The 24,012-nt window shown below is 40.6% G+C and overlaps 1 protein-coding gene across 1 annotated transcript in view; it reads right to left on the bottom strand.

Annotated features, from left to right (window-relative positions):
• The window catches only part of GJB2 (gap junction protein beta 2), a 33,178-nt gene extending 10,517 nt beyond the window's left edge, over nt 1-22,661 (bottom strand). Inside the window, exons 1-2 of the mRNA XM_053901120.1 lie at nt 22,222-22,661; nt 15,612-15,729 (exon numbers count right to left, since the gene is read on the bottom strand). The gene's annotated coding sequence lies outside the window, so the exon portion shown is untranslated. The remainder of the gene's footprint in view (nt 1-15,611; nt 15,730-22,221) is intronic.
• Between the last annotated feature and the right edge of the window lie 1,351 nt (nt 22,662-24,012).

The following is a 24,012-nucleotide window of genomic DNA, read 5'->3' as shown; positions in this document are numbered from 1 at the left end:
ACAGCAGATTTCTATGAAATGCTAGTCTAGAATGTCCTGAATTTAAATTTGTCACTCTCTGGAAACCCTTGATTACACAGCCAGTTTTGCTACTGAGGTTCCAATCAGGTGGATGTTCTCTGACTTAGAAAGCCCCTCTTCTGGAATTGGATGTGAAGTCTTTGGTCTGAGAATTGAGAACTGGGTTTGTGTGTTAGCTATTAGTCTAAACTTCTTAAACTATTTTGGAATCATTTCTGTGTTGGGGGAGTCATTTCTGTTCTGTGTTCTACGCACTTGTTGGTGTGTAGAGCTCTGTGATACAATCTCATCCTTAAAAAAATATCTTTGTGCCGGGGGGAAAAAAAAAAGGGCACTTGCAATACCCAGAGGGTACAGTAGATGGCGCTGGGAAGACTTGCCAGGAAGTTTTTGTAAAATGCACGAACTTGGAAGATAGTGGGAGATAAAAGGATAATCTTTTCTTCTAGTCCAGTGTTGCTTGTCCTGAGAAATAAATTTCTTTCCTCCCCATGCCCCCACCAAATTAAATGAAATAGCACAGAATAGAAAATATCAGAATGAATTGCTCTTAGGGTTTAAGCAACATTCTATGAAACGTTTTATGAAATATTTCCTGTGTTTTCATACTCACATCCACACGTATGCACTGGACCTGATGTAAAGTGTCCTTCTTGCTGTAGATCCCTGTCACAAAAAGCCGGAAAGTCACTGTGCCATTCCGTTTCCAGAGAAACAGACATATCACTGTGGCCTAGGTGAAGAGTGTTTGTACCGAGGGAGTGATATCTGGGCCCTAAGAGCAGCCTCCCAGCTCTGCCGTGTTGTATTTGAGCTCCCAGACCCAAGGTCCCAGAAACCCCAAGCTGATGAGAATTACTGGTGGTCGAATCGCTCAAGAACTTTAGTTCCGGCTGGTAACTGACCTGCTTCCATTAGATCTGCTTCCCTGTTGCCTCTTTCCGATCTGAGCATGCAGTGTGAATGCCCCTCTCCCATCTGAGTATGTTGGGTTCGTGGGATGGGTGAGAAGCAAGAGCAACATTTGGTTGGTCTTTCGCTAACTTGACAGGATTGTCAAAAACAGATGCATGTAATGCTTTAATGTCTGGTCCGCTCAAAAGTCATGGATCAGCCTTTCTAATGGATTATGTATTTAAAGAACCAGATGGAGACTTTTATGGTCAAAAGTATGGATTGAACTATGGTGCTCTGGGTAAGAGGAGTCAATAAGCATAACGTCTTTTATGGTTTCTTTATTGCCTTTGAAATAAACCAGTGATAGTGAGGAATTTAGAGTACAGGGCTCTTCTCTTAGTACCATGGGGGCCTCGTTCACAGTGTGTACCATTAACAAAGATGGTCAGTCTGGAGGCTCTTGGTATCATCTCAATCACCATGTGATGGGAAACATTCATTTTTTTTTCTTGCAGGCTATATGACATTACATACTAGGTTAGTAGATGGATAGGCCTTGGAAAGATACAGTCCCTGCTTGTAATTTACCAAAGGAAAAAATAGGCCACTGCAAACGTAACATATTTGAATAACTAATTCGAGTGTGTAACATAAATGAAGGCATCTCCGGGATAATCCAATGCAAAGGTCATTGTGTTAATCATTTATCTAGAACTTGATATCATGAAGTGAGCCAAATGTTTTATGTTTATTTTATTGCATAACTCTGAGGAAAGTATTTTAAATCTCATTCTACAGATGTGAAAAGTGATCTGTGATGTTCGTATGTGATATGAATCTATATGAGTCTATATATAGATGATTTTTCTTCCCTCTTTTTTTTTTAATTTTTTTTTTAACGTTTATTTATTTTTGAGACAGAGAGAGACAGAGCATGAATGGGGGAGGGTCAGAGAGAGGGAGACACAGAATCTGAAACAGGCTCCGGGCTCTGAGCTGTCAGCACAGGGGCCCGATGCGGGGCTCGAACTCACAGACCGCGAGATCGTGACCTGAGCCGAAGTCGGCGCTCAACCGACTGAGCCACCCAGGCGCCCCTCTTCCCTCTTTTATACAAAAGGTAGAGCATTGTACACCCTATTGTACACTTTGCTTTTCTCACTTAATATATCATGGAAATCTTTTTCTGCAAATAAATAAAGAGCTTCCTCATCTTTCACATAGCTTCATAGTATTCCTTATATGATTATATAAAAATTTAATTAAAAGCCATGTAATTTTCCCTGATTCCATGTTTCTGATCTTTTGCTATTACGAACAGCATTATGGCTCTGCTTCAAATTAGAGTATAGAATGAAAAATACCATTATCCCTACGGTAACAACAACAAAAACCCTGCTAAAATGAAAGTCTATTGGCAATTGTCAAAGAAAAGTGGGCAGATTAAACTCAGTGGAACTGACTTATAGGAAGTGATGGTGAGCGGAGAGCCACAACTGCTTTCATATCTGGAGAGTAGCTCCGGATTTGTGGGAAGGTGGAGAAGCAGGCCTCCTGTAGATGAAGAGATTTTATAGAGTTGAGGAAGACATCAGTCAAGACACTAATAACAATATAGGTTGCCAGACAGATTGGAATTTAGAAATTGGAAATAGTTTGGCTTAATTTATCCCTCCTGGCCTTAATTAATTAATTAATTAAGGGATTAATTAATCCCTCCTGGCCCCCTCCCCCTGCACAGTGTTACTGCAAAAGTGTCAGTGTAGGCAAGTCTAGACAACCAAGAATTACACAGTTTCACACTATTTGAATTTTGGAGTGGTGCTACAGTTGGAGTCTAAGTGAGCCCACACTATATGATGTCTGTGTCAAACAATGACAAGATAGAAGAGACTAGCCACTCCACAGTGGATGTGTAGGAAACTGAGGTTGGGCTGAATGGCAAATGTCCTTTTTCCATCAGATATTAGAGGTACACTCAATTCAAAAAAATTTAAAAAAATTTTTTAAATGTTTATTTATTTTTGAGACAGAGTGAGAGACAGAGTATGAGTGGGGGAGGGGACAGAGAGAGAGGGAGACACAGAATCCTTAGCAGGCTCCAAGCTCTGAGCTGTCGGCACAGAGGGGCTTGAACTCACGAGTCATGAGATCATGACCTGAGCCAAAGTTGGACGCTCAACTGACTGAGCCACCCAGGCACCCCTCTATTTTTGAGAGGGGGGGGGGAGAGAGACAGAGTACAAGTGGGGAGACACAGAATCTGAAGACACAGAGAGAGGGACATAGAATCTGAAGCAGATTCCAGGCTCTGAGTTGTCAGTATAGAGCCAGATGCGGGGCTCAAACTCATGAGCTAGGAGATCATGACCTGAGCCGAAATCGGACGCCCAACCGACTGAGTTACCCAGGAGCCCCCAGAGGTACACCCAATTTAATTAACACTACAGCTCAGCCCCAGATCAATTTGACTCTTGATAAATCTGCATGATCAAATCTTCATTCTAGCCACCTATCAGGAAAAAAAAGACTTGCACTCACTGGAAAAACAAAAAGAAAACACCCCGGGGAAATCCTTTTGTATGTAAAATCAGCACTGAGTAAAAAATTACAAGCCATATGAAGAAACAGGAAAATGAGACCCATAATCAGGAGGAAAAAAACAGTCAATAGAAGGAGACTCACAAATAGGTTGAACGGTAAAAGGATTGGAAAAATATATACAAGGAATATACAAACCCAAATCACAGGGAAGCTCAAGTCACTATACCATTCAATATATACCTCAAAACAAGGAGATTACCAGAAGTAAAGAGACAAATTAAAAAGACAAATTAAAGAGACAAATGGCAAACGGATCATTTCATCACGAAGACATCAATCCTAAATGTGTATGCACTAAGTAACAGAGCTCTAAAATACATAAGGCAAAATTGAAAGCACCAAAGAGAGAAATGACAAATTTATATTCATAGTTAGAATAACTGAGCAACTGATAGAACATTACACAAAAGTCAGCAAGGATATGGAACATCAAAATAATACTATCAACTAACTTGACCTCGTTTATCTTTATAGAACACTATGCCCAGCAACTGCATAATATACATTTTTTAGGTGCACATGAAATGTTTGCTGAGAGAAAGCATGCTGAACTATGCAACGTGCCTCAATAAATTTCAAAGAATGGAAATCACACAGAGTATATTTTCTGACCTTTGCAGAATTAAATTAGTTATCCATCTACCTACCTATCTACTATCTATCTATATTTGGTATTTTCTATACCAGATATTTAGAGATTAAGCAAAAACAGATGGGTAAAAGAAAAAATCATAAGAGATCCTTCAAATAAACAAAATGAATGAAAATGAAAAACTTCAAAATCTGCAGGATGCACCTGAAGCAGTGCTAAGAGATAAATTTTTACTTTAAGTGTATACATTAGAAAAAGAAGAAAGGCCTAAAATTGATTATCTACATTTCTACCTTAAGAAGCTTGAAAAAAAGAAAAATGAAACAATGTAAGCAGAGGAAGAAAATAATAAAGATAAGAAATCAATGAGTTAGAAATCAAATAATGGAGAAAATGCAACAAAGCTAAAGTTTAGTTCTTTGAAAATGTTAATAAAATTGATAAACTCCTTATCTTCATCAGTTTGGGCTGTCATAACAAAATGCCAGAGACTGAGTGGCTTAAAAAACAATTTTTTCCCCTCAATTTTGAAACCATGGAGCCTCAAAGCCCAAGATCAGGGTGTCAGCATGTTTTAGGTTCATAAAAATTACATTAAACATGTTATATGAAGCGGCTGATAGAGGATTTTTCTCATTGACCAATTCCTAAGACTTTCAGTTTTAGAAAATGTGCTGTATCCTCTTTAATTCTCTTTGTCATTTATGTTTTCTTTGTGAATTACTGGTCCAAAATTTAAATTAAGATGTCGTGGTGGGGTGGGTCATGGCAAAGGAGTACACGGTGCGGGGGGTGGTGGGGGAAGCTTCTTGAAACCTGGATTAGAGTTCAGTGCTAATCTCTTCCTCCAGATGTTTTGTGAAACCTTGTAACAAGTAGAGAAATTGTTAGTTCTGAGTTTTATTTCACTTACCATAGAAATATTAAGAAATAATAATATAGACAAAAGGAAAGAAGAGATAAGGATGTACTTGATAACCATCTCTTCAGTACTCAGGGAGGACTTTTTAGATATATGTGTATTTTGATTTTAAAGAGATTTGGAAACTGAGAGAAAAGATTTTCCCAGGTGACTTCGACTTCTGGCAACATACTAGGAAGACCTATGCTACAAGTTTCTTCTTCCCTCTTCAGGTATAAGAATTCTCAACAAAATATTATTTAAAAATTGTGACAAGTAAGTAAGTGAAATAAAGACACGGAAGTGCCAGAAATGAAGAGAGCGTTCAAGACCAGCACTGTGAGTAGTAAGTGAACCTATGGTGGCTGATGGGAGGGTGGATCTGAAAGTGGAACTTAGAGCCTCGGGCTGATGTCAACTTTGTCTGGAGGGCATTTATTTTTGCTTCTGGAAAGCAGTTACGGTAGGTGCGGTATCATCAATCCAAAGTCTGAACGGATTCAAACTTGGCTTGGTGAGTGTTGCCTGATTTCAGGTTACTCTTACTCCTAGTAAGCCCTCCGGAGGTCCAGACCGAAAGAGTGGGGGTATTTACAAGGGCCTGTCCTCTGGTGGACCCCCAAGTTCAATTTTTGTTCTCCTAGCCCCATGAGATTGCCAGAAACTCTAGCCTCTTAGCCTCTCAACTTTGTTTTTGTTTGTTTACAAATTGGCAGGTGCCTTGTGAATAAGATGGTTCACTTCCCTTCTCATCTTTTCTGGCTGGGATCTTGGCTCTTCAAGTCTTTGCTACTCTGGTAGCTCTCGGAAGTTTTCATACACGTCTGTTCACATTGTTCAACTTCTCTACGTGTTCTCAGCAGTAGGGTTTGTCTTGGATAAACTAACCCACCATTACGTGAGCCAGAAATAACCTGCTTGATTATTTGAAACTATACAGTAGATAATGTTGAAAAACTTTCTAAAATTTTTTTAGACATATCATTTGATAAGATTTTAGAAATTTTTATTACTTCAAATGATCTATTATGTAAAACTTATTTGTGATGGTCTTCTAAGTTTTTCCTCATTGATGAGTACGGATTCTCTTTGAATCATGAGCTTTGATAGAAGTAATTGCTATTTTGAAAAAATATATGTATATTCTGCTTTTAATGATATGCATTTTGAGCATTACTTTTATCCAGTGGTTATGCTACCAACAATAAAAAGCCACTGTGGTTATTTGTGTCACACCATGCAGCTCACGTTCAGCCTTGCTGTTGTGTACCTTTCTCGCACCAGGTCTGTGCACCAGAGTGTAGTGTGTGAGGGCAGAAAATGAGACAGGGCCTCGGAAAATGCCTTCAAGAAGAACTGAGACGTGGCGTCCACACCCTCTCTGCTTCCCCATCACTCCCAGCAGTGCGATGGGAGAATGGGTCAGTGACACCCAATTTTGAGTCTTTGCTTTTAATGTTTTTTTTTTTTTAATTTTAATTTTAAAGACAGAGAGAGAGAGAGAGAGAGAGAGAGAGAGAGAGGGAGGAGCAGAGAGAGAGGGAGACAGAATCCGAAGCAGACTCCAGGTTCTGAGCCTTCAGCACAGAGTCTGACGCCGGGCCCGAACTCTCGGACGGTGAGATCATGACCCGAGCTGAAGTCGGGGGCTTAACTGACTGAGCCACCCGGGTGCCCCTTAAGTCTTTGCTTTTTCCTGTATCAACTACATGGCCTGAAATGAAATGCCTCAGCCCTCTCAGCCTGTTTCCTCTTCTGCAACACGAAAGTTTACATCCCATCATGTACAAGGCCTAGGGCAGTAGACACTCGAGAGATTAGGATCTCCGATTTAAAGAGACTCACTTTGCATTAAGGAGGAAGGAGGAGCTGCACGGAGCAACAACTGGAGCCAGCCATCTACCTACTTCCATCCTTAGAGGGAAGATGCGTTCCGGGCAACTGCCTTCCTCGACACGGTGGCTCTCGGCCTCGGACCTGCTTGGTATCTGCATCCAAGGCTGTCTGCAAGCCCAAGAGGTGCGGCCACTGTGACACAGAGCAAACTGGGACACGGGGCTCTCCCCTTGTGATGGGCTTGGCTTCTGACCTTTTGTCTATATCAGAGAAGGCAAGGGAGAACATTTTGAAAGAAAGGGGAAAGAAGATAGCCACAGAAAAACAAAGCCAAGGAGCTGGCAGAAAAAGCGGTGAGGCTTGTGGCACCAAAGGAAGCAGAAAGCTGAGTAGGATAAAGGCAGAAAGTAGATCCTGGAAAGATTTATCAGAGGTCTTTAATGTGGTTTTACTCGTGAGGAGAGTGATGGGCGACCGCAGGGTGTTTGAGAGAGCTGCTTAGCAGCCTGGAGAACAGACTGACCACGGGGGATGCCGTCCGTTGAGAGCAGAGGCTCAGGCCCGAGCAGAGCAAGGCAACCGCTGACACGGTGTGACGCAGGGCGACTGCCTGAGCTTCGTCCCCTTCCCCGTGTGGAACAAGCTGCTGAATGGACAAACTCCTGTTTTGAGTCCATAGGGGCCGAAAAGGGACCAATCAATCTATGATGCTTATATAGCAGTTTTTGCCATTCTGGGGCGGAACACAGCCCAACTTTTACAGATGCGTTTCCAGAGTGGAGATACATCAGGGAGATACAGCTATTTTCAAAGCACCTGCTTGAAATGCCACGTGTCTGTGTTTCTGAAGACCAGTGTGAGGACAGCCAGGGAAACGTCAGAATGTCAATCCCCCCACTTCCCCAGGCTGAGCAAATTAGACTCCGGACAAACATTCTAAATTACTTCCGGCAATTCTTTGGCCCACTGACATTTGAAAATTTGCCTGCTCTATGGGCATCTGGACTGAGGCTGGCTGTATAAAAATCAACTCAGAAATCTGCTAGAAACACAGATTCCTGGGCTGTGTGTTGGGGGACCCGTGGCCCGTAGTCTACATTAATTTGATCCTTATGATTTTATAACTGGGCTTAGCACGATTTTGACAGATGTGGATGTGCTTCAGGGGAAACGTCACATCCTGACCCTATAAATACTAGTTCCAACTGAGAGGTGCCCATCTTCTGTTCGTGTTAGAACAGTCATGTATGGGGAAGAGGCACAATATGATAAAATTTAAAATCCCAAGCATCTTGTAAGTAAATTTGAGATTGTGGCACATTTTCTACCAAGCGCATCTCTTTGGTATTAGCACTGAACCTAAATATTAGTTCCTGATGAGTGTTGGACAGCTGGCTTCTATGAGCAGAATCTAGAAGACCACTCCTAGGTCTCTTTTAGGGCCGAAGTTAAACGTGAAACAATCAATTCTTCTCTCAGCTTATGCCTTCCATTTTTCGAACATTGAAGATTTAGCAACTGATTACCAGTCAGAAGGGACAGTCTCTGTCTTGTATACGGTGCCTTGTATTAGTATGTTTTGAATAGGAAACTAATCTCTTAGTTTTGCTTAGTAATTGCTTAGAAGCAATTACTTATAGCTGAGTACTAATTATAATCTCAAATGCCACATTAATCCTGAATCCATACATTTAAAAGTTATGTTAGCAAAAAAGTAAAAATAAATCGTCTTAGTGTCTAATAAGTCATATCCAGAAATAAATTTAGGTTAACAAGTATCTTCATGTTTCTGAGGTTGGCTAATGATGGATGAGATCTGTAGCATTATCTCTAAAAAGATTTTTGGCTGCGGTCTCACAATTAATTTCTCACTGTGGTGAGTTTTTCTCACGGCGCTCTGATATCGGAATAATTTCAAGGCGTTCTGTCATTTCACCAACTTTTTTGCCTCTTAAAATGGCCTGAAAAGGCCTTGGCCAGTGGAACCCTGTTCTTCAATCAGCATTCACCTAAGTACTCCTAGTGGGAGGGAGAAACCATAGCAACGGCAGTTCTGGCGGTTGGGGAAGTTGTTTCGCAGAGCCTCAGAGAGCTACTGTTGGGTCCCCCTCAGGATGGCAAGCTAATGAGCCTTCTTTCCTTCCCAACAGCTATGCCACAAAACTGGGAGAAGAGGCATTAGTCTTCAAGACCCCAATTAATTCAATACGTATAGTGGCACTCACTATATGAAGGGACATGTTTTGGGGGTAAAGCGAATTTGTTCTCTTCTGTCCAGGAGCCCCCACCCTAGAGGGGAAGCAAAGAGAACACAGGAGTGCAAACACAAGCAGGGCAACCCTGGGGAGGAGGGGGAGGAGGGAGTGGTTCTGGGGCGAGGCAGGGAGAATCTTGGGAATGAAGACTTTGAATTACTTTAGAAAGAAAGGCTGGAGGAAGGGGCAGACAGGGAGGACATTCTAGGGAGGAGAGAGTTGGTGCAATGCCCAAAGGTGGGGATAAATAAGCAGTCCTCAGGAACCAGAGTGCGTACATGGGCAGACTGGGGGTGGGGAGCACGGAGACGTCAGTGGGAGAAACCTGGAAGTACTTGCTGATGTCAGAGGATTTGGGATTTTACTTTGTGTTCAGTGGTGACTTTGCCCACTTTTGGATTCAGCCGTCACCGCTCCCTCCCTGGCACTTCAGGGGCTAGCCACACCAAATCACTACTCCTGCGTATGCCGTGTTGCTTCCTCCATGTCTCGTCAGAAATCTCCATTCCTCCCCTCTCTCCCGCTTAACTTCTAATCATCCTTTGAGACTCACCTTCTTCAGGACACTGCCCAGATAGGTTGGCTGCCTCCTCCCACCCCAACGACTTCCACTGACTCCTGGTTTATCACCATCATATTGTTGCATTTTCACATTATTTTAGAATTTTCTGTTTGTAGCTCTAGCTCCTCCACTACACTGTAAAGAGACACAATATCTCAGTCATCATTCTGTCCCCTGACACTCAATACAGAACCTGACTCCCAGGAGCCTCTTAGTATGAGTTTGCTGAGTGAGTGTGTCCGGCCCAGATCCAGGTTTCAGTGGAATGACCCTGGAAACTGGAGGGAATGAGTAACAGATGTGGAAAGGCTAGTTGGAAAGCCACTGGTAAGGTCCCTCAAAGAGGGAATGATGCCAGGGTAGCAGGGAGAGGCACTCGAGATCCAACGTGGAGCTGTAGGAGGTATGATTTGGCCTCTGTTGGCAGAGGGAGGAGTCAGGAGGGAGAACGAGGGGGCTCACATCACGTCTCCCAAGCTGTCCCCAGCCCACACGTGTGCTTCTTTTGACCTGCAGAACGTGTGCTTCTTTTGACCTGCAGAATATTAGCTTTAAAAACAGCATTTTTCACAGATCTAGAACAAACAATCCTAAAATTTATATGAAATCACAAAAGACTTCAAATAGTCAAAGCAATCTTGAAAAAGAAAAACAAAAGTGGAGATATCACAATTGCAGATTTCAAGTTATATTACAAAACAGTAGTAATTAAGACAGTGCGGTACTGGCATAAAAATAGACACATAGATCAATGGAATAGAATAGAAAACCCAGAATTAAACCCACAATTATATGGTCAATTAATCTTTGACAAAGGAAGAATGAATATACAATGGGAAAAAAACAGTCTTTTCAACAAATGGTGTTGGGAAACCTGGACAGCCACATGCAAAAGAATGAAACTGGACCACTTTCTTTCAACACACACAAAAATAAACTCTAAATGGATTAAAGACCTAAATGTGAGACCTGAAACCATACAAATCCTTGAAGTGTGTACAGGCAGTAATCTTTCTGACCTTGGCTATAGCAACATTTTTCTGATATGTCTCCTGAAGCAAGGGAAATAAAAACAAAAATAAACTATTGGGACTACATCAAAATAAAAAGTTTCTGCACAGTGAAGGAAACAATTAACAAAAGGCAATCTACTGAATGGTAGAAGATATTTGCAAATGATATATCCAATAAATGATATATCTGATATATATCAAATATGTCCAATAAATCAATACATAAAGAACTGATACAACTCAATATAAAAAAAAAGAATCCAATTAAAAAATGGGCAGAAGACATGAACAGACATTTCTCCAAAGAAGACATACAGATGGCCAACTGACACATGAAAAGATGCTCAACATCACTCATCATCAGGGAAATACAAATCAAAACTACAATGAGATATCACCTCATTCCTGTCAGAATGGCTAAAATCAACAACAAAAGAAATAACAAGTGTTGGCAAGGATGTGGAAAAAAAGAAACCCTCATGCACTGCTGGTGGGAATGCAAACTAGTGCAGTCACTGTGGGAAACTGTATGGAGGTTCCTCAAAAAATTAAAAATAGAGCTACGTTATGATCCAGGAATCACACTGGGTATTTACCCCCAAAATACAAAAACACTAATTCAAAGAGATACACGCACCCCTATGTTTATTGCAGTATTGTTAACAATAGCCAAACTATGGAAGCAGCTCAAGTGTCCATTGATAGTTGAACGGATAAAAGTGACACACACACACACACACACACACACACACACACACACACACTGGAATATTAGTCAGCCAAGAAAAAGAATAAAATCTTAGCATTTGCAACGACATAAATGGAGCTAGACTGTATAATGCTGAACAAAATAAGTCAGTTAGAGAAAGACAAATACCATATGATTTCACTCATATGTGGAATTCAAGAAACAAAACAAATGAGCAAAGGAAAAAACAAGAGAAGAGAGGCAAACCAAGAAACAGACTCTTAACTATAGAGAACACACTGATGGTTACCAGAGGGGAGATGGGTGTGGGATGGGGGAAAGAGGTGATGGGGATTAAAGAGTACGCTTATCATGATGAAAAAAATGATAAAAAAAATAAGAACTGTAAAAAAAAAAAAACCTTTGTTGCCAATATTTTAAAATCAGTAAATTTTTACATAAAAACACCAATTTCTAGCATTGATTGAAAGATCAAGTAACACTGGACCCACAGTATCATAAATCAAGAAGGAGCCAGAGCTGGGAAGCAGCTGCCATCTTTGGAGAGAACCCATTGGCTACTTTACCCATTTGCTGTTGCGGCCTCTGTGAGTGTCAGTCTTGCACTAAGGGGCCAAACCTGGGAGACTGGGGAGAATGTCTTTAATCAGTGTAAAAAACCCAGGTAAACGGATGTTTTCTTACTGCAGAGGAAAATAATTTGTTCCATTTTTTACATGATAAGTTTGAGGTGTCCACAGAGTCTTTATTGGACGCCTCTTGGAGATAGCTTGAAATATTAGTCTGAATAACCCATTTTGAAACCTGTAATAAATTAAAGTAGCTAGGTAATGGCCATCAATGGTTGCTGACATCGCCACTGGGAGACAACGAGACATATGCCTTCTGATGGGAATATATAATACCACCTATAAAACAGTCTTGCAAAAGGAAAAAAAAATCTCCTAAGCCTTTAAATCTAACTATCAGTTTATAGAATATACAAAAGATAGAAGAACATACTAAATACCTCAAATATGCAATCAGCAAAGTCCAGGCTATGAGAAACTCTAGGAAACAAATGATCTAGCTTCTCAGAAACAAAAAGTTGCAAGAAAATAAAGAGAGGAGTAGGGGAACCAGTAGATTACAGAGGCTTGAGAGACATATTAACTAACTGCAATATACAGATTTCATTGATTTCTATTTAAACTACTATTTAAAAATAAAGAAATATTTTGCTCCCAGGATGATGGAGTTGATGTACTTTTCCCAATTCTTCTTGCCAAGTACAACTAAAATCCTTGGAAATTATAGAAACAAAAACATAAGAAGACCCTGAAAAGTGGAGAGAAGAAGGCAGACCAGGGAGGGACCTTGGGACTCACATGGTGGTGGGTTTGCCTGGGTGTTCTTTTTGCATCACAAATCTCAGACTTGGAGTTGAAGAAGCCAATAATCCAAAATACCAACGGGTGCAGACAAAATCCCCCAAACCTAAAAATCCAAGATAAACATTCTGCCTCTAGCCAAAGGGCCAGGAAAAGGGAAGCGTAGCAAGACAGAAAAGTTTTAGACAATGACTGCTTTACTCCAGCCTAGCATCAGAGAAATAACCTATACCCTCACGTTGATACCAGTAAAGGCCAAAAAAGGAGCCTAGACTTAGTGAGGCTACAATGAGCTGTCCCAACACCCCCTCTGGGGTGGTGTCAGAGAAGGCCAAGTAGGGAGCTGGGACTTTCATCCACTGGTTGGTAAAAAGGGTCCCATAGCCTGTGGTTTCAGTGGATGCCATGTGAGGAGCCTGAACTCTACCTCCATCAGGAAGTCATGACGTATCTCCCCCCACCCCCCAGAGTTGGCGTCAAAGGAGGCCTAGTGGAGAGCGAGGGATTTCACCATTGCCCACTAATAACAAGGCCACAACCACCAAGGTGTCAGTAGAGATCACATTGGGAGATGGAAACCCCATCCCTTCCCAGAAGAGGGACCCTTCTTCACCTTGAGTGTCAATGGACGTCAAGTGAAAAACCTGGACTTCTACCTCCGCCTGAGAGTAATGCGACTGTGCCCACCCCATCCTTCTTCCCCTCTTGTGGTGTCAGAGAAAGCCAGTTAAAATAAATGGTTTAAATGAAATAGATCCAGAGTCTTATAATGTAACACCAAAAGTGTCTAAATTTCAATCTAAAATCCCTTATCATACCAGGATCTGAAACTGAATGATAAAATCAATAGATGCAAAAGCCAAGATGACAGAAATGCTAGAATAATCTGATAAAAATTTTAAAGCAGTCATGATGAAACTACTTCAACACGCAATAACAAACATGTTTGAAACAAATGAAAAATAGAAAACCTCAGCAAGAAATAGAAAGTCTCAGCAGAAAAATAAAAGATATAAAGAACGAATTTGAAATTTTTGGAGCTAAAAAACACATTAACTCAAATGAAAAGCTCAGTGGGTGGGCTCAACAGCAGAGGGATGGAAGAGAGAAAAGAATCAGTGGGCTATAATAAAGAAACCACTTGATCAGAACAAGAAAGAGAATATAGAATGGAAAAAAAGAAGGGACTCTCAGGGACCTGTATTACTATAATAAAAACCCTAATGTTTGTGTCATTGGAGTTCCAGAGGAGAGTAGGATAAGGGCAGGACTAAAAAGAGTGCTCAAAGAAATAATGGCTGAAAACTTTCCAAATTTAGCAAGAGGCATAAACCCACAGATTAAAGAAGTTAACACTAAAGAGGATAAATCCAAATAAATGATGCCAAAATACATGATAAATAAATGTCTGAAAACTAAAGACAAAGAAAATAATCTTGAAATCAGCCAGAGAAAAATAATACCTTAATCATAGGGAAAAACAATCCAAATTATAGAGGATTTCTCATCAGAAATCATGGATGCCAGAAGGAAGTGGCACAATATTTTTTAAGTCAACCACAAATTCTAATACCAGCAAAAATATTCTTCATTGAATAAAGAGGAAATCCAGGCATTCACAGATGAAAGAACATTTATAAAATATTTCACTAACAGACATATCATAAGAGAATGGCTAAAGGAAGATATTTATATAGAAAAGAAATAAAGGAAGGAACTTTAGAACATCAGGAAGGAATAAAGAATATAGTAAGCAAAAATATGAGTAAATACAATAGAATTTCCTTCTCCTCTTGAGTTTTCTAAATTGGACAGTTGGAACATAAACTATAACCCTCTCTAATGTGATTCTAGATGTATGGAGAGGAAATGTTTAAAACAATTATAGAGAAAGGTAAAGAAATGGAATGGGAGGTAAGATTTCTATATTTCACCTAAATTGGTAAAATAATGATGCAGGTAGACTGTGACGTTATATATATAATGTAATATCTAAAGCAACCACTAAAAGAGCTATACCAAGATGCATGCAAAGCTGCTAGATAAATAAATAGGAAATTATAAGAAGCATTTAAGCAAACCACAGGAAGTCAGGAAAAAGGAAACTGAAATAAAAAAAAATAGATGTAAGAAACAGGAAACAACAACAACAAAAAAAACCAAAGTGGTGGACTTAAGCTTTACATTATCAATAATTACATTATATATAAATGGTCTAAATACACCAATTAAAAGACATAATGACAGAATGGATTATAAAACATGACCCAACTAGGTACTGTCTATAAGAAATTCAGTTTAAATATAATGACATAGGTAGGTTGAAAGTAAAAAGATGGAAAAAGACATAAGCAAAGAATCAAAGGAAAGCAGTAATGGCTGTATTAATATCAGATAAAATAAACAAAAAAGTCATCAGACACAGAGAAGGACATCATATAATGATAAAAATGGCAATTGAGTAGGAAGAAATAGCAATCCTAAATGTGTATGCACTAAACACAGAACTGAATAATATACGAAGCTCAAACTGATAGAACTGAAAGGAGAAATGGACACATCTTCAATTAAAATTGGAGACTTCAACACCTCTCTCTCAACAACTGATAGAACAGCTAGACAGAAAATCAGCAAGGATTTAGAAAAACTCAACATCACCATCAACCAATAGGATCTAATTGACATTTCATCTGACAGCAAGAGAATGTTCTTTTCAAGCGCTTGTGAAACATATGCCAAGATAGACCATATTCTGGTTGTTTTTAAATGTATCCAAGATTTGCTTTAATCAGGTAGTATAAGACATGCAGACTTGGAAATGACTGTTGTGAAGGAAAAAGTGTTAACTCACAGTTCTCTGGAAGCAGGGGGCACAGCATACCATGAAGGGCCACATGGGGGAAGCACCAGAGTCAGCAGGAGACAGCAAGGGTGTGAAGAAATATGGGCAAAACTCTTCACTGTTGTTTCTGTGGGAAAGGCAAGGCAGGGTAAACAGTCTTAGGATTGGCTGCTTTGAAAAATTTCAGCCTGTTGTCTGGTATCTGGCCCTGGGGTGATTAGGCAGGTGGATAGTGGCCCAGAATGTGAGAGTCCTTGAAAGCCTGGTAAAAAATGTGGCTGAGGCTATGAGTTTTGGATTGATTTGTTTGCATATGAAAGATACACTCATGCGGGAGTTGTTTGCTATCTTTGGGAATTAGCTAGCCATGGGAGGAGCAACTTCCTCAGGGTTAGCAAGACTACAGATGTGAAAAACATTAGAATAAAAAGATATTCTTAGTAAATGAGCCATAAAACAAACCTCAATGCATTTAAAGTAGTTGAAATAATAAAGAGCATGTTCTCTGATCACAGTGGAATCAAAGTAGAATCAATGACAGAAAGATAACAAGAAAATCTCCAAACACTTGGAAACTAAAACACACTTCTAAATAAACCATCATGACTCTATATGGAAAACCCAAAAGATTTCACCAAAAAACTGCTAGAACTGATCTATGAATTCAGCAGAGTTGCAGGATATAAAAATCAATGCACAGAAATCAATTGCATTCCTATACACCAATAATGAAGCAACAGAAAGAGAAATCAAGGAATTGACCCCATTTACAATTGCACCAAAAACCATAAAATACCTAGGAATAAATCTAACCAAAGAGGAAAAATCTATACACTGAAAACTATAGAAAGCTTATGAAAGAAATTGAAGAAGACACAAAAAAATGGAAAAATATTCCATGCTGCTGGATAGGAAGAACAAATATTGTTAAAATGTCGATACTACCCAAAGCAATCTACATATTCAATGCAATCCCTATCAAAGTAACACCAGCATTCTTCACAGAGCTAGAACAAACAATCCTAAAATTTGTATTGAACCAGAAAAGACCCCGAATAGCCAAAGCAATCTTGAAAAAGAAAACCAAAGCTGGAGGCATCGCAATCCTGGACTTCAAGCTATACTACAAAGCTGTCATCATTAAGACAGTATAGTACAGGCACAAAAACAGACACTCAGATCAATGGAACAGAATAGAGAACCCAGAAATGGACCCACAAATGTATGGTCAACTAATCTTTGACAAAACAGGAAAGAAGAGCCAATGGGATAAAGACAGTCTCTTCAGCAAGTGGTGCTGGGAAAACTGGACAGTGACATGCAGAAAAATGAGCCCGGACCACTTTCTTACATCACACACAAAAATAAACTCAAAATGGATGAAAGGTCTAAATGTAAGATAGGAAGCCATCAAAATCCTCGAGGAGAAAGCAAGCAAAAAGGGACCTCATCAAGATAAAAAGCTTCTGCATAGCAAAGGAAACCATCAGCAAAACTAAAAGGCAACCAACAGAATTGGAGAAGATATTTGCAAATGACATATTAGATAAAAGGTTAGTATTCAAAATCTATAAAGAACTTATCAAATGCAACATCCAAAAAACAAATCTAGTGAAGAAATGGGCAAAAGACATGAATAGATACTTCTCCAAAGAAGACATCTAGATGGCCAACCGACACGTGAAAGAATGTTCAATATCACTCATCATCAGGGAAATACAAATCAAAACCACAATGAGATACCACCTCACACCTGTTAATAGCTAACATTAACAACTCAGGCAACAGCAGATGTTGGCGAGGATGCAGAGAAAGAGGATCTCTTTTGAACTGCTGGTGGGAATGCAAACTGATGCACCCACTCTGGAAAACAGAGTGCAATTGTAAATGGGATAGATTCCTTGATTTCTGCTTCTGTTACTTCATTACTGGTCTATAGGATACAACTGATTTCTGTGCATTGATTTTATATCCTGCAACTTTGCTGAATTCATGGATCAGTTCTAGCAGTTTGTTTTCCAGGTTTTGAGGTTTCTCAAAAAATTAAAAATAGAACCACCCTATGACCCAGCAATTGCACTATTAGGTATTTATCCAAGAGATACAGGTATGCTGTTTTGAAGGGGCACATGCACCCCAATGTTTATAGCAGCAATATTAACAATAGCCAAAGTATGGAAAGAGCCCGAATGTCCATTGATGGATGAATGGATAAAGATGTGGTGCACACACACACACACACACACACACACACACACACACACGAGTATTACTTGGCAATCAAAAAGAATGAAATCTTGCCATTTGCAACTACGTGGATGGAACTAGAGGGTATTATGCTAGGTGATATTAGTCAGTCAGAGAAAGACAAATATCATATGACTTCACTCATATGAGGACTTTAAGATACAAAACAGATGAACATAAGGGAAAGGAAATAAAAATAATATAAAAACATGGAGGGGGACAAAACATAAGAGACTCTTAAATATGGAGAAGAAACAGGGTTATTGGAGGGGTTGTGGGGGGGGATGGGCTAAATGAGTAAGGGGCACTAAGGAATCTACTCCTGAAATCATTGTTGCACTATATGCTAACTAACTTGGATGTAAATTAAAAAAATAAATTAAATAAAAATTTAGTGTTAAAATTAAAAAAATAAACCATCATGGGTCAATACATTGTATTGGATGAAAATAAAAATAAAGCCTATCTTAAATTCCACATATGAGTAAAATCATATGGTATTTATCTTTCTCTGACTGACTTATTTCACTTAGCATTATAACCTCTAGATCCATCCATGTGTTTGCAGTGGCAAAACTTCACTATTTTTTATGGTCTAGCAATATTCCATTGTGTGTGTACACACACACATTCTATTGTGAGATATATATCACATCTTTACCCATTCATCTATTGATGGACACTTGGGATGCTTCCACTTCTTGGCTATTGTAAATAATCCTAGAGATAGGCGTGCATATATCTTTTCCAATTAGTGTTTTCATATTGCTTGGGTAAATCCCCAGGAGTGGTATTAGTGGATCATGATTCTATTTTTAATTTTTTTTGAGGAACATCCATACTGTTTTCCACAGTGTTTGCACCAGTCTGCAGTATACCTGAAACTATTGTACACTGTATGTTAATTATACTGGAATTTAAAAAAAAAGAGAGAGAGAAAAAAACATTGCAGCTTCAAAAAAAAAAAAAGAATACTCAAAACTCAATAAAAAGACAATGTCATTAAAAATACATATTGGGGTACCTGGGTGGCTTGGTTGGTTAAGTATCTGATTCTTGATTTTGGCTCAGGTCATAACCTCACAGTTGTGAGACTGAGCCCCATTCTTGGCTCCACACTGAGCATGGAGCCTGCTTGGGATTCTCTCTCTCCTTCTCTCTCTGCCCCTCTCCCACTCAGGTGCACGCTCCCTCTCTCTCTTGATTCCTCTCTCAAAAAATTACAACATACCAAATTTGTGGGACACAGTTAAAGGAATTATGATAAGGAATAGTATAGCACGGAATGAAAAGAGAAAGAGACTCAAGTCAATAATCTAAGCTTCTCCATCAGGAATATAGAAAACAAAGTGCAAAATAAACTCAAAACAAACAGAAAGACAGAAATAATAAAGGTAAGATCAGGAATCAATTAAATTGAAAACAGAAGAAGAATAGAAGAAATTAATGAAACAAAGAGCTGGTTCATTGAAAAGATCAATAAAATTGACAAAAATTCTAGCAAGACTGACAAAGGGGAAAAGAAGAGAGTGCAATATGGCAAGAAAATGAAATAAAAGACATTTAGAACAGAAAGGAAGAAATAAAACTGTCCCGGCTTGCAGATGATATGGTTGTCTATGCAGAAAATCCCAAGGCATCTTCAAAAATCTCCTAGATTTTTGCAATGCAAGATCACACAATACAAAAACAGAACAAAATCCCCATACCCAAACCATTTATTTCTTTATACAAGCAATGAACATATGGACTCTGAAGTTAAAATAAAAAAGTATTTATAATAAAAGAAAATGGGATACTTAAAATAAATCTAACAAAACATTTATATGACTTGTGTGCTGAGAACTATACACTGCTGATTAAAGAAATAAAAGAAGATATATGTAGAGGAACATACTGTGTGTATGGATAGGAATATTTGAAGATGTTGATTTTCCTCAAACTGATATCCAGATTTAATGCCATTTCTACCAACCCCCCCAAGACTTTTTAGACACAGACAAAATGATTCTAAAATGTATATGCGAAGGCTGATGAATTAGAAGAGCTAAGATAATTTGAAAAGGAAGAATAGAGAGAGAGGAATCACTCTAGCAGGTTTCGAGGGTGATTTAAATTTTTTTTTCAACGTTTTTTATTTATTTTTGGGACAGAGAGAGACAGAGCATGAACGGGGGAGGGGCAGAGAGAGAGGGAGACACAGAATCGGAAACAGGCTCCAGGCTCCGAGCCATCAGCCCAGAGCCTGACGCGGGGCTCGAACTCACGGACCGCGAGATCGTGACCTGGCTGAAGTGGACGCTTAACCGACTGCGCCACCCAGGCGCCCCTCGAGGGTGATTTATACAGTACAATAATCAAGACTATTTGGTAATGGTGGAGGAATAGACATGCAGATCAATGGAACAGAGCAGAGAATCCAGAAATAGCTCCACACAAATATAAACAATTGATTTTTGACAGAAGTGCAAAAACAACTCAGCGGAGGAAAGATAGCATGTTCATCAAAGGGCGCTGGAGCGGGGCACCTGAGTGGCTCAGTCGGTTAAGCAACTTACTTCGGCTCAGGTCATGATCTCATGGTTCGTAAGTTTGAGCTCCGCGTTGGGCGCTGTGCTGACAGCTTAGAGCCTGGAGTCTGCTTCAGATTCTGTGTCTCCCTCGCTCTCTGTCCCTCCCCTCCTCATTCTCTGTCTCTCTCTATCTCTCAGAAATAAATAAATGTTAAAAAAATTTAAATGAAAAAAAAAGGGTGCTGGAACCACAGGACATCTGCATGCAAAAAAAGAACCTCAACTTAAATCTCAGACCTTATAAAAAATTCAACACAAAATGGACCACAAACTTGAATGTAAAACCTAAAACTATACAGCTTTTATTAAAAAAAAAAAAAAGAAAATCTTTGGGATCTTGAATTAGGCAAAGACTTCTTAGACTTGACACTAAAACCACAATCCATCTAAGAAAAAAAACTCGATAAATTGGACTCCATTAAAATGTAAAACTTTTGGGGTGCCTGGGTGGCTCAGTCAGTTGAGCATTGGACTTTGGCTCAGGTCATGATCTCACGGTTCGTGGGTTCGAGCCCCATGTCAGGCTCTGTGCTGACAGCTTGGAGCCTGGAGCCTGCTTCAGATTCTGTGTCTCCCTCTCTCTCTGCCCCTAGCCCACTCGCATTCTGTCTCTGTCTCTCACAAATAAATAAACATTAAAAATAAAAAAAAAAACAAATAAAATGTAAAACTTTTGGTCTGGAAAAGACCTTGTTAAGAAGATGAAAAGAAAAGCTAAAGTAGGAAAAAATTTGCTAACTACTTTCTGTCCAAGGACTAGTATTTAGAATATATAAAGAATTATCAAAGTTCAACAGAAAAAAAAACAGTCTAATTAGAAAATGAAAAGAATATAAAAATAGCAAATAATCATATGAAAACATGTTTAACTTCATTAGACATTATGGAAATGCAAATTGAACACATCAATCAGAATGGCTAAAATAAAAAATAGTGACAACACCAAATGTTGGCAAGGATGAGGAAGAAGCAGATCACTCATACACTGCTGGTGAGAATGTATAATGGTGCAGCTGCTCTGGAAAACAGTTGGGCAGTTTCTTACAAAATGGAATGTACAACCACCGTATGCCAAGCAATCGAACTTCTGAATGTTTATCACGAGAAATGAAAATGTGTTCACTGAAAAACCTGTTCGTATTTTTCATATAGGCCACAGACTAGAAACAGCCCAGATGTCCTTTGATGAGTGAATGGTTAAACTCTGCACATTCATACCATGGAACATTACTTAGCGCCAAAAAGGAATAGACTATCAGTGCACACCATGACCTGGACGAATCTTCAGAGAAGTATGCCAGGGGAACGAAAATCCAATCTCACAAGGTTGCATAGTGTATCATTTCTTTTATAATAATGTTCTTGAGATGACAAAACTATAGAAATGACGCGCAGATCAGTGGTTTCCAGGAATCAAAAAGGGATGTGATGAGTGGAGATGGGATGGGAGAGAATTGGGCATAGTTATAAAAGGGCCACATGGGAGATCTTTGTGGTGATGGCAACGTTCTACGTCTTGACTGGATCAATGGCAATACGGTGGTTGAGATCTTGTACTATAGTTTCACAGGATATTACCGTTGAGAGAAAGTTCAAGGGGCACACGGGCCTCTGTGTTACTTCTTACACCTACATGTGATTCTCCAATTATCTTAAAATAATGAGAAAAAGAAGAGGAACATTTACAGGACAGTTGGGGAATTATGAACCACGACTGGATTTTGTAACGTGATGGTGGCATTGTGTTTTAGTTTTAAAAGATTAGTCTACTCTTACAAGACTCGTACTGAGATATCTACCAGCAAAACGATGTGTCTGGGACTTGCTTCAGAGGAATCCAGAGTGAGGGACAAGCAGGTGAGAGCCTCCTGGGAAAGCGAAAAAGCACGACTCGATCATCGGCTGGAGCTGGGTGAGAGGTGCAGGGGGTTTCTCCACATCATACCTTATACGCAGTCACCCAGCACCGAGCTGTGGTTGCCGGCACAACACGGTCGTGAAGCCACTGCCTTCAGAGAGAGTCGGACCTGGTTTGAACCTTGGCTCTGCTACATATGAGGCAAGTCTGGGGCACGTTATTTAACCTCTCTGTAAAGTGTGACAGTATCTCAGGGTAATTGTGCAGACAGGAGATTGCCAAAGAGGAGCACAGGGAGAGAAAAGGAAAGGTCTTCTCTCCAGGGGTGGGAGAGGGAGAGGAGCCAGTGCAGGAGACGAGGAGCCATTCGAGGTGGAGACCCAAGGTTAGGCCGGCAGGGTCTTGGAATCCAAAAACAAAAAAGTCTCGAAAGGAGCTTTACGAAGATGAAAACCGGTGAGAAGCCATCAGCTTCGGTGTTCAGCAAGTCACTGGCGCTGACAGAGGCTTGGGTTCAGTGGCCAGGTGGGCCCAGATGAAGGTGCTGAGAAGTGAGTGGGCTGAGAGGGCGTGACCACTACTCCTGACCTTGTGGGGTGGCGTGGAGGGACGGCTCCAGAGGCAAGGAGTGTTAGGGGGGCTAAAGAGCAGAAACCAACGGGAGAAGAGAAAGAGATGGAAAGTAAGAAAGGAGGGGCTGACCAGGGGTCCCGCCGGGCGAGGCACCAGGAGTTCCAAGATCATGGTAGGAAGGAGGTTCCTCTTTGATGCAGACCGGGGTTGTTACCAAGGTGGTTTTGTCTACCCCTGGCATTTCCCCCTCGCCCTTCATCTGATACTCATTTGAACAGCTATTTAAAAGGAAATAATATGGGGCGCCTGGGTGGCTCAGTCGGTTAAGCGACGGACTTCGGCCATGATCTCGCGGTCCGTGAGTTCGAGCCCCGCGTCAGGCTCTGTGCTGACCGCTCAGAGCCTGGAGCCTGTTTCGGATTCTGTGTCTCCCTCTCTCTCTGATCCTCCCCATTCATGCTCTGTCTCTCTCTGTCTCAAAAATAAACGTTAAAAAAAATTAAAAAAAAAAAAGAAAAGAATACTACGGGACATCGGGAGTTACGCGTGCTCACCAGGTTTTTTAATTTGATGGTAGAGTTGTAGTTTTGTTTCACAAGGTAGTCCTGGTCTTTACAGATTAATACTGAGATAGTTGTGGATGAAATGGTATGTGTGGAGTTTGCTCTGGACTCCGAAGAAAATGAGAATATCCCGTTTTTCTGGAGGGAGGTCTTAGAATCGTGCGCCACGTCAAGCCCTCGTGCTCGCTTCTTGCCCGGCAGGTTTCCTCGCGCGGAACGTACCGAGCTGCTCTCGTCCCTTCACGCGGAGGCCGCACGTGCGTGTAGTGTTTTCACGCTCGAGTGGCCGGACTGTGACCGGCTGACTCGCCAGCACCCACGCTAACGGCATCCGCGTTCGGCCTGGGAACCTCTGAAGAGAAAGGCGTCCCGGCCTGCGGGTAGGGAGCTACGGGCGCGTATCTCGGTCACACGCACCGAGGGGCGCCGGTGACGAGCGAGTCCTCTGAGGCGAGCCTTGTCCGACAGCCGCTGCCCGCTTCCTCAGCCTCCGCTCCGCCCAGGCTGCCCCGACCCGGGGGGGGGGGGGGGGGGCGGGGGGCGGGGGCATTTTGCGTGTCCTCTGCCGGCCGAGGCCCGGCGGGCTGCTGACCGCG

The sequence above is a fragment of the Panthera pardus genome, unplaced genomic scaffold (genome assembly GCF_024362965.1).
Source record: "Panthera pardus isolate Hobbes unplaced genomic scaffold, ASM2436296v1 HiC_scaffold_1, whole genome shotgun sequence".
Lineage (NCBI taxonomy): Eukaryota > Metazoa > Chordata > Mammalia > Carnivora > Felidae > Panthera > Panthera pardus.
Note: the sequence above shows the minus strand (reverse complement) of the source record. Positions and strands in the feature narration are given on the sequence as shown.